Source organism: Mytilus californianus, unplaced genomic scaffold (assembly GCF_021869535.1).
Source record: "Mytilus californianus isolate M0D057914Y unplaced genomic scaffold, xbMytCali1.0.p SCAF_9, whole genome shotgun sequence".
NCBI classification, from domain to species: Eukaryota; Metazoa; Mollusca; class Bivalvia; order Mytilida; family Mytilidae; genus Mytilus; species Mytilus californianus.
In genome coordinates, this window is record NW_026262745.1 from 76367043 (window position 1) to 76382423 (window position 15381).

The window sequence follows — 15381 nt, forward strand, 5'->3', positions numbered from 1 at the left end:
GAGAGAATTAGAATTTGCAATTAGGACGACTATGTGTAATTTCAAAAGCAGTATTAGAAACAGTCATCGTATAATGTTAATTTTATCATGTCAGCGGCAGAGTCTTTACAAGCAGGTGGCATTATTTTCTATCCTAATGTTTTTACCTTGAAATGTAAATTTTAGTTGAAAAGACCTCAAATTCAAATATTTATTTATTGGGTTGATAGTAGTACAGAATCAATGTAATTAAATTCACTTTGTTGAAGGGCATTAATCTCTTTGGACATTGAAATTGATATAAAGTTTTTGAATTTATGCCAAATTGACATGGAAAGTTTCAAATCAATTCATTTTAATTTATTTATATGAGTTAGAAATTATCAGACACATGTTATACATTTTGCAAAAAACATCAGTTAAAACGAATGGTTATGTAATGATGTTATGATTCTAATGAAGATTTTGACATCTTTCTGCGTTTAAAACATTGTTCCTGTACATTATCAACGTTCTTTTATATATAGATATACAATGGATGCACGTTTGTTGAATATAAAAATCAGCTTGATACTGTTCAGAATAGTTATTTGTCAGAAATTTAAAACTGTTTGTTTGTATAGAAATCAAGATTGCTATAGTTTTAAAATCAGAATAGATTGAAAGGATTTATTTTACATCGTGATCATACTGATGAAGGATATCTGCTATCCGAAATATTTATAGTTACATTTGTTCATTTTATTGTTATTTTGTGGTGATGTTGTACCCTTTTAGACTGGTTATATATTATATTTTGTAGTGTACTGTATCATAATTATATGATCCATCGCCCCGTAAGATTTATCGTTGGCTATTATTCAGTCATTTTATATATATAAATATATAAAAAAAAAAAAAAATGCATTATTTTGGACAATATAGATTTTCTTTTTTTCCTTAATTTCCATCAAATTATAAACTTTATCCTTTTTGTTTTAAATAATGGTATGATACCTTTATACTGGTACATGATTCAGTCATAAGGCATTTCGTATTAGTTTTATAAACATGTTACCATTGACAAATACAACTATAAAGGACTTTGTTTTAGAAGTTAGCTTGAAGTAGTAATCTTTAACTAATTTCTTGGACTTACACATGTTACATAACATGCAAAATTTCCATCTTCATTTTCTAATAACTAAACTTGAAGTTTATTCTAGGACGAGAGATCTTTAATAATTAATCTCTAAAACACTTGGTTTATGTCTATACGGTTATTTTTGTACAAGTCAAATGAAATTGATTAATTTGATTAAATGTTTTGTTTTGTTTTATAATCGGGGTATTCTTGAACGAAAGACAGTCATCATATCAAATAGGGTACATACATGCAACTGAAAAAAACATGCAATTCAATCTTGTTCTTGTATTTGTTAATAGATTGTTTGTGTTTATTAATGTTGATGTTGTGTAAGTGTAGAAACAATTTAGAGCTTTGGTGGATTTATGATCGCTTGTAGGCCATCAAATGTTAAATTATCTATAATTGGTACTGTTATAACTATTTCTCTAATTCTTACTCGATTTATCCTTTTCCCGACCTATTGATTATCTTTATTTATTCAACGTGTGATTCGTTTGATTTCATTTCTTTATTGGTCAATATTCGATGATGACGTCAAAATTGTCTTGCTCTCCTCTGAAACTACCATTGTGACGTCATGAAAAAAGGCGACCATGCCTGATGACGTCACATAGGAAGCTTAAGAATACATCTTTTGTGCAGATCATTCGAAACGAAGGATTAAATTTGTCTGTATATCGATTAAAAATCATTAGAGAAACAGATTCCACCACCAAATCTCTTGCAATACGATATTTATCCACTCTCGGCGAGCCTCGCGTTTTAAATTTTAAAATGTGTCTGTCTCGAGTGGATAAATATATCTTGTCTTGGGGAGGGATACATCCTACTTTGTAAAGAATCACTCTGATTCAAACAAAAAATTCTCTGAAACTGACATTATCAAGATGCTTGATTTCTTGATTGACAACATATTTGTTACGTTTGTAGGACGTGTTTTTCAACAGACTAGCGGAATTCCAATGGAAACCAATTGTGCCCCTCTTCTTGCCGACTTGTTTCTTTATTATTATGAGGCTAATTTCATACAGGAACTTCTTAGGAAGAAAGATAAGAAGTTAGCAATATCCTTTAACTGTACGTTCCGCTATATAGATGATGTTCTCTCACTAAATAATACAAAATTTGGTGACTATGTTGAAAGAATCTTTCCCATCGAACTAGAGATAAAGGATACTACAGATACAGTTAAGTCTGTCTCATATCTTGACTTACATCTAGAAATTGACAATGAGGGTCGGTTGAAAACAAAACTTTACGACAAAAGAGATGTTTTCAGCTTCCCAATAGTGAACTTTCCATTTCTATGTAGCAACATTCCAGCAGCGCCTGCATACAAAGTATATATCTCCCAATTGATACGATATTCCCGGGCTTGTGTTTCCTATCATGATTTCCTTGATAAAGGATTGCTGCTCACAAGGAAGCTATTAAACCAAGAGTTCCAAATGGTGAAGTTGAAGTCACCCCTTCGTAAATTTTACGGACGCCATGACGAGTTGGTTGACCGTTATGGAATAACCGTTTCACAGATGATATCGGATATCTTTCTTATGTCGTAACTACAATACCCTCCCTTTTCACGAATGTGACTTACCGAATTAGACTATTTACCGGATTTGTAATAACATAAGCAACACGACGGGTGCCACATGTGGAGCAGGATCTGCTTACTCTTCCGGAGCACCTGAGATCACCCCAAGTTTTTGGTGGGTTCGTGTTGCTTAGTCTTTGGTTTTCTATGTTGTGTCATCTGTGCTATTGTTTGTCTTTTTGTTTTTGCCATGGCGTTGTCAGTTTGTTTTCGATCTATGAGTTTGACTGTCTCTCTGGTATCTTTCGTCCCTCTTTGATGCAGTGGTAGAATCTATATGTACCATGCTATGCTTTATTTTTCAGTATCTAGCACAACAAATATCACACCTGGTAAGTTCTTTATCTTTACTATATAATTACAATTGTTTAAAACATATTGTCGCAAAATATATGAAACTAGCTATTAAATGTTGAATCATCTTGTTAATGAGTACTTTTTATACGGTGTAAATTGATGACCATCTATTGTGATTGACTATATGTCCATAAACGAATTCATAGTTTTACTTAATATGAAGACGATGTGGTGTTTGCAACAAATCAAATGAGAATCATACGACACCAAACATGCAAAAGTGAGATTGTATGGAGATAGAAGTTAAAAATGGTCATTATTTACTATTTGAACGTTTCAAAAATGCGGATAATCCGTGAAATTGCACATTTACTTTGACGAGAAAAAATTACTTTGAGAGAATTAGAATTTGCAATTAGGACGACTATGTGTAATTTCAAAAGCAGTATTAGAAACAGTCATCATATAATGTTAATTTTTTCATGTCAGCGGCAGAGTCTTTACAAGCAGGTGGCATTATTTTCTATCCTAATGTTTTTACCTTGAAATGTAAATTTTAGTTGAAAAGACCTCAAATTCAAATATTTATTTATTGGGTTGATGGTAGTACAGAATCAATGTAATTAATTTCACTTTGTTGAAGGGTTAATCCTCTTTGGACATTGAAATTGATATAAAGTTTTTGAATTTATGCCAAATTGACATGGAAAGTTTCAAATCAATTCATTTTAATTTATTTGTATGAGTTAGAAATTATCAGACACATGTTATACATTTTGCAAAAAACATCAGTTAAAACGAATGGTTATGTAATGATGTTATGATTCTAATGAAGATTTTGATATCTTTCTGCGTTTAAAACATTGTTCCTGTACATTATCAACGTTCTTTTATATATAGATATACAATGTATGCACGTTTGTTGAATATGAAAATCAGCTTGATACTGTTCAGAATAGTTATTTGTCAGAAATTTAAAACTGTTTGTTTGTATAGAAATCAAGATTGCTATAGTTTTAAAATCAGAATAGATTGATAGGATTTATTTTACATCGTGATCATACTGATGAAGGATATCTGTTATCCGAAATATTTATAGTTACATTTGTTCATTTTATTGTTATTTTTTGGTGATGTAGTACCCTTTTAGACTGGTTATATATTATATTTTGTAGTGTACTGTATAATAATTATATGATCCATCGCCCCGTAAGATTTATCGTTGGCTATTATTCAGTCATTTTATATATATAAATATATAAAAAAAAAAAATTAAAAATGCATTATTTTTGACAATAGAGATTTTCTTTTTTTCCTTAATTATCATCAGATTATAAACCTTATCCTTTTTGTTTTAAATACTGGTATGATACCTTTATACTGGTACATGATTCAGTCATAAGGCATTTCGTATTAGTTTTATAAACATGTTACCATTGACAAATACAACTATAAAGGACTTTGTTTTAGAAGTTAGCTTGAAGTAGTAATCTTTAACTAATTTCTTGGACTTACACATGTTACATAACATGCATAATTTCCATCTTCATTTTCTAATAACTAAACTTGAAGTTTATTCTAGGACGAGAGATCTTTAATAATTAATCTCTAAAACACTTGGTTTATGTCTATACGGTTATTTTTGTACAAGTCAAATGAAATTGATTCATTTGATTAAATGTTATGTTTTGTTTTATAATCGGGGTATTCTTGAACGAAAGACAATCATCATATCAAATAAGGTACATACATGCAACTGTAAAAAAAGGCAATTCGATCTTGTTCTTGTATTTGTTTATAGATTGTTTGTGTTTATTAATGTTGATGTTGTGTAAATGTAGAAACAATTTAGAGCTTTGGTGGATTTATGATCGCTTGTAGCCATTAATTGCTAATTTATCTATAATTGGTACTGTTATAACTATTTCTCTAATTCTTACTCGATTTATCCTTTTCCCGACCTATTGATTATCTTTAATTAATCAACGTGTGATTCGTTTGATTTCATTTCTTCATTGGTCAATATTCGATTTTGACGTCAAAATTGTCTTGCTCTCCTCTGAAACTACCATTGTGACGTCATAAAAAAGGGCGACCATGCATGATGACGTTACATAGGAAGAACACATCTTTTTTGCAGATCATTCGAAACGAAGGATTAAATTTGTCTGTATATCGATTAAAAATCATTAGAGAAAGAGATTCCACCACCAAATCCTTTGCAATACGATATGTATCCACTCTCGGCGAGCCTCGCGTTTTAAATTTGAAAATTCGTCTGTCTCGAGTGGATAAATATATCTTGTCTTGGGGAGGGAAAAATCCTACTTTGTAAAGAATCACTCTGATTCCAAACAAAAATTCTCTGAAACTGACATTATCAAGATGCTTGATTTCTTGATTGACAACATATTTGTTACGTTTGGAAGACGTGTTTTTCAACAGACTGTTGGAATTCCAATGGAAACCAATTGTGCCCCTCTTCTTGCCGACTTGTTTCTTTATTATTATGAGGCTGACTTCATACAGGAACTTCTTAGGAAGAAAGATAAGACGTTAGCAATATCCTTTAACTCTACGTTCCGCTAAATAGATGATGTTCTCCCACTAAATAATACAAATTTTGGTGACTATGTTGAACGAATCTTTCCCATCGAACTAGAGATAAAGGATACTACAGATACAGTTAGGTCTGCCTCATATCTTGACTTACATCTAGCTATTGACAATGAGGGTCGGTTGAAAACAAAACTTTACGACAAAAGAGATGATTTCAGCTTCCTAATTGTGAACTTTCCATTTCTATGTAGCAACATTCCAGCAGCGCCTCCGTACAGAGTATATATCTCCCAATTGATACGATATTCCCGGACTTGTGTTTCCTATCATGATTTCCTTGATAGAGGATTGCTGCTCACAAGGAAGCTATTAAACCAAGAGTTCCAAATGGTGAAGTTGAAGTCATCCCTTTGTAAATTTTACGGACGCCATCACGAGTTGGTTGACTGTTATGAAATAACCGTTTCACAGATGATATCGGATATGTTCCTTATGTCGTAACTACAATACCCTCCCTTTTCACGAATGTGACTTACCGAATTAGACTATTTACCGGATTTGTAATAACATAAGCAACACGACGGGTGCCACATGTGAAGCAGAATCTGCTTACTTTTCCGGAGCACCTGAGATCACCCCAAGTTTTTGGTGGGTTCGTGTTGCTTAGGTTTTGGTTTTCTATGTTGTGTCATCTGTGCTATTGTTTGTCTTTTTGTTTTTGCCATGGCGTTGTCAGTTTGTTTTCGATCTATGAGTTTGACTGTCCCTCTGGTATCTTTCGTCCCTCTTTGACGCAGTAGTAGAATCTATATGTACCATGCTATGCTTTATTTTTCAGTATCTAGCACAACAGATATCACACCTGGTAAGTTCTTTATCTTTACTATATAATTGCAATTGTTTCAAACATATTGTCGCAAAATATATTAAACTAGCTATTAAGTGTTGAATCATCAGGTTAATGAGTACTTCTTGTTTGGTGTTAAATGATGACCATCTTTTGTGATTGACTATATGTCCATAAACGAATTCATAGTTTTACTTAATATGAAGACGATGTGGTGTTTGCAACAAATCATATGAGAATCATACGACACCAAACATGCAAAAGTGAGATTGTATGGAGAAAGAAGTTAAAAATGGTCATTATTTACTATTTGAACGTATCAAAAATGCGGATAATCCGTGAAATTGCACATTTACTTTGACGAGAAAAATGACTTTGAGAGAATTAGAATTTGCAATTAGGACGACTATGTGTAATTTCAAAAGCAGTATTAGAAACAGTCATCGTATAATGTTAATTTTATCATGTCAGCGACAGAGTCTTTACAAGCAGGTGGCATTATTTTCTATCCTAGTGTTTTACCTTGAAATGTAAATTTTAGTTGAAAAGACCTCAAATTCAAATATTTATTTATTGGGTTGATGGTAGTACAGAATCAATGTAATTAATTTCACTTTGTTGAAGGGTTAATCCTCTTTGGACATTGAAATTGATTTAAAGTTTTTTGAATTTATGCCAAATTGACATGGAAAGTTTCAAATCAATTCATTTTAATTTATTTATATGAGTTAGAAATTATCAGACACATGTTATACATTTTGCAAAAAACATCAGTTAAAACGAATGGTTATGTAATGATGTTATGATTCTAATGAAGATTTTGACATCTTTCTGCGTTTAAGACATTGTTCCTGTACATTATCAACGTTCTTTTATATATAGATATACAATGTATGCACGTTTGTTGAATATAAAAATCAGCTTGATACTGTTCAGAATAGTTATTTGTCAGAAATTTAAAACTGTTTGTTTGTATAGAAATCAAGATTGCTATAGTTTTAAAATCAGAATAGATTGATAGGATTTATTTTACATCGTGATCATACTGATGAAGGATATCTGTTATCCGAAATATTTATAGTTACATTTGTTCATTTTATTGTTATTTTTTGGTGATGTAGTACCCTTTTAGACTGGTTATATATTATATTTTGTAGTGTACTGTATCATAATTATATGATCCATCGCCCCGTAAGATTTATCGTTGGCTATTATTCAGTCATTTTATATATATAAATATATAAAAAAAAAATTAAAAATGCATTATTTTGGACAATATAGATTTTCTTTTTTTCCTTAATTTCCATCAGATTATAAACCTTATCCTTTTTGTGTTAAATAATAGTATGATACCTTTATACTGGTACATGATTCAGTCATAAGGCATTTCGTATTAGTTTTATAAACATGTTACCATTGACAAAGTCAACTATAAAGGACTTTGTTTTAGAAGTTAGCTTGAAGTAGTAATCTTTAACTAATTTGTTGGACTTACACATGTTACATAACATGCATAATTTCCATCTTCATTTTCTAATAACTAAACTTGAAGTTCATTCTAGGACGAGAGATCTTTAATAATTAATCTCTAAAACACTTGGTTTATGACTATATGGTTATTTTTGTACAAGTCAAATGAAATTGATTAATTTGATTAAATGTTATGTTTTGTTTTATAATCGGGGTATTCTTGAACGAAAGACAATCATCATATCAAATAAGGTACATACATGCAACTGTAAAAAAATGCAATTCAATCATGTTCTTGTATTTGTTAATAGATTGTTTGTGTTTATTAATGTTGATGTTGTGTAAATGTAGAAACAATTTAGAGCTTTGGTGGATTTATGATCGCTTGTAGGCCATCAAATGTTAAATTATCTATAATTAGTACTGTTATAACTATTTCTCTAATTCTTACTCGATTTATCCTTTTCCCGACCTATTGATTATCTTTATTTATTCAACGTGTGATTCGTTTGATTTCATTTCTTCATTGGTCAATATTCGATTATGACGTCAAAATTGTCTTGCTCTCCTCTGAAACTACCATTGTGACGTCATGAAAAAAGGCGACCATGCCTGATGACGTCACATAGGAAGCTTAAGAACACATCTTTTTTGCAGATCATTCGAAACGAAGGATTAAATTTGTCTGTATATCGATTAAAAATCATTAGAGAAACAGATTCCACCACCAAATCTCTTGCAATACGATATTTATCCACTCTCGGCGAGCCTCGCGTTTTAAATTTTAAAATTTGTCTGTCTCGAGTGGATAAATATATATTGTCATGGGGAGGGATACATCCTACTTTGTAAAGAATCACTCTGATTCAAACAAAAAATTCTCTGAAACTGACATTATCAAGATGCTTGATTTCTTGATTGACAACATATTTGTTACGTTTGGAGGACGTGTTTTTCAACAGACTGTCGGAATTCCAATGGAAACCAATTGTGCCCCTCTTCTTGCCGACTTGTTTCTTTATTATTATGAGGCTGATTTCATACAGGAACTTCTTAGGAAGAAAGATAAGAAGTTAGCAATATCCTTTAACTCTACGTTCCGCTATATAGATGATGTTCTCTCACTAAATAATACAAAATTTGGTGACTATGTTGAACGAATCTTTCCCATCGAACTAGAGATAAAGGATACTACAGATACAGTTAAGTCTGTCTCATATCTTGACTTACATCTAGAAATTGACAATGAGGGTCGGTTGAAAACAAAACTTTACGACAAAAGAGATGTTTTCAGCTTCCCAATAGTGAACTTTCCATTTCTATGTAGCAACATTCCAGCAGCGCCTGCATACAAAGTATATATCTCCCAATTGATACGATATTCCCGAGCTTGTGTTTCCTATCATGATTTCCTTGATAGAGGATTGCTGCTCACTAGGAAGCTATTAAACCAAGAGTTCCAAATGGTGAAGTTGAAGTCATCCCTTTGTAAATTTTACGGACGACGTCACGAGTTGGTTGACCGTTATGGAATAACCGTTTCACAGATGATATCGAATATGTTTCTTATGTCGTAACTACAATACCCTCCTTTTTCACGAATGTGACTTACCGAATTAGACTATTTACCGGATTTGTAATAACATAAGCAACTAGACGGGTGCCACTTGTGGAGCAGGATTTGCTAACCCTTCCGGAGCACTTGAGATCACCCCCAGTTTTTGGTGGGGTTCGTGTTGCTTAGTCTTTGGTTTTCTATGTTGTGTCATCTGTAATATTGTTTGTCTTTCTGTTTTTGCCATGGCGTTGTCAGTTTGTTTTCGATCTATGAGTTTGACTGTCCCCCTGGTATCTTTCGTCCCTCTTTGATGCAGTGGTAGAATCTATATGTACCATGCTATGCTTTATTTTTCAGTATCTAGCACAACAAATATCACACCTGGTAAGTTCTTTATCTTTACTATATAATTACAATTGTTTCAAACATATTGTCGCAAAATATATTAAACTAGCTATTAAATGTTGAATCATCTTGTTAATGAGTACTTTTTGTACGGTGTAAATTGATGACCATCTATTGTGATTGACTATATGTCCATAAACGAATTCATAGTTTTACTTATTATGAAGACGATGTGGTGTTTGCAACAAATCATATGAGAATCATACGACACCAAACATTCAAAAGTGAGATTGTATGGTGATGGAAGTTAAAAATGGTCATTATTTACTATTTGAACGTATCAAAAATGCGGATAATCCGTGAAATTGCACATTTACTTTGACGAGAAAAAATGACTTTGAGAGAATTAGAAACTGCAATTAGGACGACTATGTGTAATTTCACAAGCAGTATTAGAAACAGTCATCCTATAATGTTAATTTTATCATGTTAGCGACAGAGTCTTTACAAGCAGGTGGCATTATGTTCTATCCTAATGTTTTTACCTTGAAATGTAAATTTTAGTTGAAAAGACCTCAAATTTGAACATTTATTTATTGGGTTGATAGTAGTACAGAATCAATGTAATTAATTTCACTTTGTTGAAGGGTTAATCCTCTTTGGACATTGAAATTGATATAAAGTTTTTGAATATATGCCAAATTGACATGGAGAGTTTCAAATCAAATCATTTTAATTTATTTATATGAGTTAGAAATTATCAGACACATGTTAAACATTTTGCAAAAAACATCAGTTAAAACGAATGGTTATGTAATGATGTTATGATTCTAATGAAGATGTTGACATCTTTCTGCGTTTAAAACATTGTTCCTGTACATTATCAACGTTCTTTTATATATAGATATACAATGTATGCACGTTTGTTGAATATAAAAATCAGCTTGATACTGTTCAGAATAGTTATTTGTCAGAAATTTAAATCTGTTTGTTTGTATAGAAATCAAGATTGCTATAGTTTTATAATCAGAATAGATTGATAGGATTTATTTTACATCGTGATCATACTGATGAAGGATACCTGTTATCCGAAATATTTATAGTTACATTTGATCATTTTATTGTAATTTTTTGGTGATGTAGTACCCTTTTAGACTGGTTATATATTATATTTTGTAGTGTACTGTATCATAATTATATGATCCATCGCCCCGTAAGATTTATCATTGGCTATTATTCAGTCATTTTATATATATAAATATATAAAAAAAAAAATTAAAAATGCATTATTTTGGACAATATAGATTTTCTTTTTTTCCTTAATTTCCATCAGATTATAAACCTTATCCTTTTTGTGTTAAATAATAGTATGATACCTTTATACTGGTACATGATTCAGTCATAAGGCATTTCGTATTAGTTTTATAAACATGTTACCATTGACAAAGTCAACCATAAAGGACTTTGTTTTAGAAGTTAGCTTGAAGTAGTAATCTTTAACTAATTTCTTGGACTTACACATGTTACATAACATGCATAATTTCCATCTTCATTTTCTAATAACTAAACTTGAAGTTTATTCTAGGACGAGAGATCTTTAATAATTAATCTCTAAAACACTTGGTTTATGTCTATACGGTTATTTTTGTACAAGTCAAATGAAATTGATTAATTTGATTAAATGTTTTGTTTTGTTTTATAATCGGGGTATTCTTGAACGAAAGACATCATATCAAATAAGGTACATACATGCAACTGTAAAAAAATGCAATTCAATCTTGTTCTTGTATATGTTAATATATTGTTTGTGTTAATTAATGTTGATGTTGTGTAAATGTAGAAACAATTTAGAGCTTTGGTGGATTTATGATCGCTTGTAGCCATCAAATGCTAATTTATCTATAATTAGTACTGTTATAACTATTTCTCTAATTCTTACTCGATTTATCCTTTTCCCGACCTATTGATTATATTTAATTAATCAACGTGTGATTCGTTTGATTTCATTTCTTCATTGGTCAATATTCGATTTTGACGTCAAAATTGTCTTGCTCTCCTCTGAAACTCTATTGTGACGTCATGAAAAAAGGCGACCATGCCTGATGACGTCTCATAGGAAGAACACATCTTTTTTGCAGATCATTCGAAACGAAGGATTAAATTTGTCTGTATATCGATTAAAAATCATTAGACAAACAGATTCCACCACCAAATCTCTTGCAATACGATATGTATCCGCTCTCGGCGAGCCTCGCGTTTTAGATTTGAAAATTCGTCTGTCTCGAGTGGATAAATATATCTTGTCTTGTGGAGGGATAAATCCTACTTTGTAAAGAATCACTCTGATTCAAACAAAAAATTCTCTGAAACTGACATTATCAAGATGCTTGATTTCTTGATTGACAACATATTTGTTACGTTTGGAGGACGGGTTTTTCAACAGACTGTCGGAATTCCAATGAAAACCAATTGTGCCCCTCTTCTTGCCGACTTGTTTCTTTATTATTATGAGGCTGATTTCATACAGGAACTTCTTAGGAAGAAAGATAAGAAGTTAGCAATATCCTTTAACTCTACGTTCCGCTATATAGATGATGTTCTCTCACTAAATAATACAAAATTTGGTGACTATGTTGAACGAATCTTTCCCATCGAACTAGAGATAAAGGATACTACAGATACAGTTAAGTCTGTCTCATATCTTGACTTACATCTAGAAATTGACAATGAGGGTCGGTTGAAAACAAAACTTTACGACAAAAGAGATGTTTTCAGCTTCCCAATAGTGAACTTTCCATTTCTATGTAGCAACATTCCAGCAGCGCCTGCATACAAAGTATATATCTCCCAATTGATACGATATTCCCGGGCTTGTGTTTCCTATCATGATTTCCTTGATAGAGGATTGCTGCTCACTAGGAAGCTATTAAACCAAGAGTTCCAAATGGTGAAGTTGAAGTCATCCCTTTGTAAATTTTACGGACGACGTCACGAGTTGGTTGAACGTTATGGAATAACCGTTTCACAGATGATATCGAATATGTTTCTTATGTCGTAACTACAATACCCTCCTTTTTCACGAATGTGACTTACCGAATTAGACTATTTACCGGATTTGTAATAACATAAGCAACTAGACGGGTGCCACTTGTGGAGCAGGATTTGCTAACCCTTCCGGAGCACTTGAGATCACCCCCAGTTTTTGGTGGGGTTCGTGTTGCTTAGTCTTTGGTTTTCTATGTTGTGTCATCTGTAATATTGTTTGTCTTTCTGTTTTTGCCATGGCGTTGTCAGTTTGTTTTCGATCTATGAGTTTGACTGTCCCTCTGGTATCTTTCGTCCCTCTTTGATGCAGTGGTAAAATCTATATGTACCATGCTATGCTTTATTTTTCAGTATCTAGCACAACAAATATCACACCTGGTAAGTTCTTTATCTTTACTATATAATTACAATTGTTTCAAACATATTGTCGCAAAATATATTAAACTAGCTATTAAATGTTGAATCATCTTGTTAATGAGTACTTTTTGTACGGTGTAAATTGATGACCATCTATTGTGATTGACTATATGTCCATAAACGAATTCATAGTTTTACTTAATATGAAGACGATGTGGTGTTTGCAACAAATCATATGAGAATCATACGACACCAAACATTCAAAAGTGAGATTGTATGGTGATGGAAGTTAAAAATGGTCATTATTTACTATTTGAACGTATCAAAAATGCGGATAATCCGTGAAATTGCACATTTACTTTGACGAGAAAAAATGACTTTGAGAGAATTAGAAACTGCAATTAGGACGACTATGTGTAATTTCACAAGCAGTATTAGAAACAGTCATCCTATAATGTTAATTTTATCATGTTAGCGGCAGAGTCTTTACAAGCAGGTGGCATTATGTTCTATCCTAATGTTTTTACCTTGAAATGTAAATTTTAGTTGAAAAGACCTCAAATTTGAACATTTATTTATTGGGTTGATAGTAGTACAGAATCAATGTAATTAATTTCACTTTGTTGAAGGGTTAATCCTCTTTGGACATTGAAATTGATATAAAGTTTTTGAATTTATGCCAAATTGACATGGAGAGTCTCAAATCAAATCATTTTAATTTATTTATATGAGTTAGAAATTATCAGACACATATTAAACATTTTGCAAAAAACATCAGTTAAAACGAATGGTTATGTAATGATGTTATGATTCTAATGAAGATGTTGACATCTTTTTGCGTTTAAAACATTGTTCCTGTACATTATCAACGTTCTTTTATATATAGATATACAATGTATGCACGTTTGTTGAATATAAAAATCAGCTTGATACTGTTCAGAATAGTTAATTGTCAGAAATTTAAATCTGTTTGTTTGTATAGAAATCAAGATTGCTATAGTTTTATAATCAGAATAGATTGATAGGATTTATTTTACATCGTGATCATACTGATGAAGGATACCTGTTATCCGAAATATTTATAGTTACATTTGATCATTTTATTGTAATTTTTTGGTGATGTAGTACCCTTTTAGACTGGTTATATATTATATTTTGTAGTGTACTGTATCATAATTATATGATCCATCGCCCCGTAAGATTTATCATTGGCTATTATTCAGTCATTTTATATATATAAATATATAAAAAAAAAAATTAAAAATGCATTATTTTGGACAATATAGATTTTCTTTTTTTCCTTAATTTCCATCAGATTATAAACTTTATCCTTTTTGTGTTAAATAATAGTATGATACCTTTATACTGGTACATGATTCAGTCATAAGGCATTTCGTATTAGTTTTATAAACATGTTACCATTGACAAAGTCAACCATAAAGGACTTTGTTTTAGAAGTTAGCTTGAAGTAGTAATCTTTAACTAATTTCTTGGACTTACACATGTTACATAACATGCATAATTTCCATCTTCATTTTTTAATAACTAAACTTGAAGTTTATTCTAGGACGAGAGATCTTTAATAATTAATCTCTAAAACACTTGGTTTATGTCTATACGGTTATTTTTGTACAAGTCAAATGAAATTGATTAATTTGATTAAATGTTTTGTTTTGTTTTATAATCGGGGTATTCTTGAACGAAAGACATCATATCAAATAAGGTACATACATGCAACTGTAAAAAAATGCAATTCAATCTTGTTCTTGTATATGTTAATATATTGTTTGTGTTAATTAATGTTGATGTTGTGTAAATGTAGAAACAATTTAGAGCTTTGGTGGATTTATGATCGCTTGTAGCCATCAAATGCTAATTTATCTATAATTAGTACTGTTATAACTATTTCTCTAATTCTTACTCGATTTATCCTTTTCCCGACCTATTGATTATATTTAATTAATCAACGTGTGATTCGTTTGATTTCATTTCTTCATTGGTCAATATTCGATTTTGACGTCAAAATTGTCTTGCTCTCCTCTGAAACTCCATTGTGACGTCATGAAAAAAGGCGACCATGCCTGATGACGTCACATAGGAAGAACACATCTTTTTTGCAGATCATTCGAAACGAAGGATTAAATTTGTCTGTATATCGATTAAAAATCATTAGAGAAACAGATTCCACCACCAAATCTCTT

General features: G+C 31.3%; 2 protein-coding genes across 2 annotated transcripts in view; one reads left to right on the forward strand and one right to left on the reverse strand.

Annotated features, from left to right (window-relative positions):
• The window catches only part of LOC127714209 (heat shock 70 kDa protein 12A-like), a 128425-nt gene that overhangs the window by 61988 nt on the left and 51056 nt on the right, over positions 1-15381 (reverse strand). The window lies entirely within an intron of this gene.
• The window catches only part of LOC127714211 (uncharacterized), a 37391-nt gene that overhangs the window by 10257 nt on the left and 11753 nt on the right, over positions 1-15381 (forward strand). The window contains exons 4-7 of the mRNA XM_052220238.1: positions 3008-3034; positions 6397-6423; positions 9791-9817; positions 13175-13201. The gene's annotated coding sequence lies outside the window, so the exon portion shown is untranslated. The remainder of the gene's footprint in view (positions 1-3007; positions 3035-6396; positions 6424-9790; positions 9818-13174; positions 13202-15381) is intronic.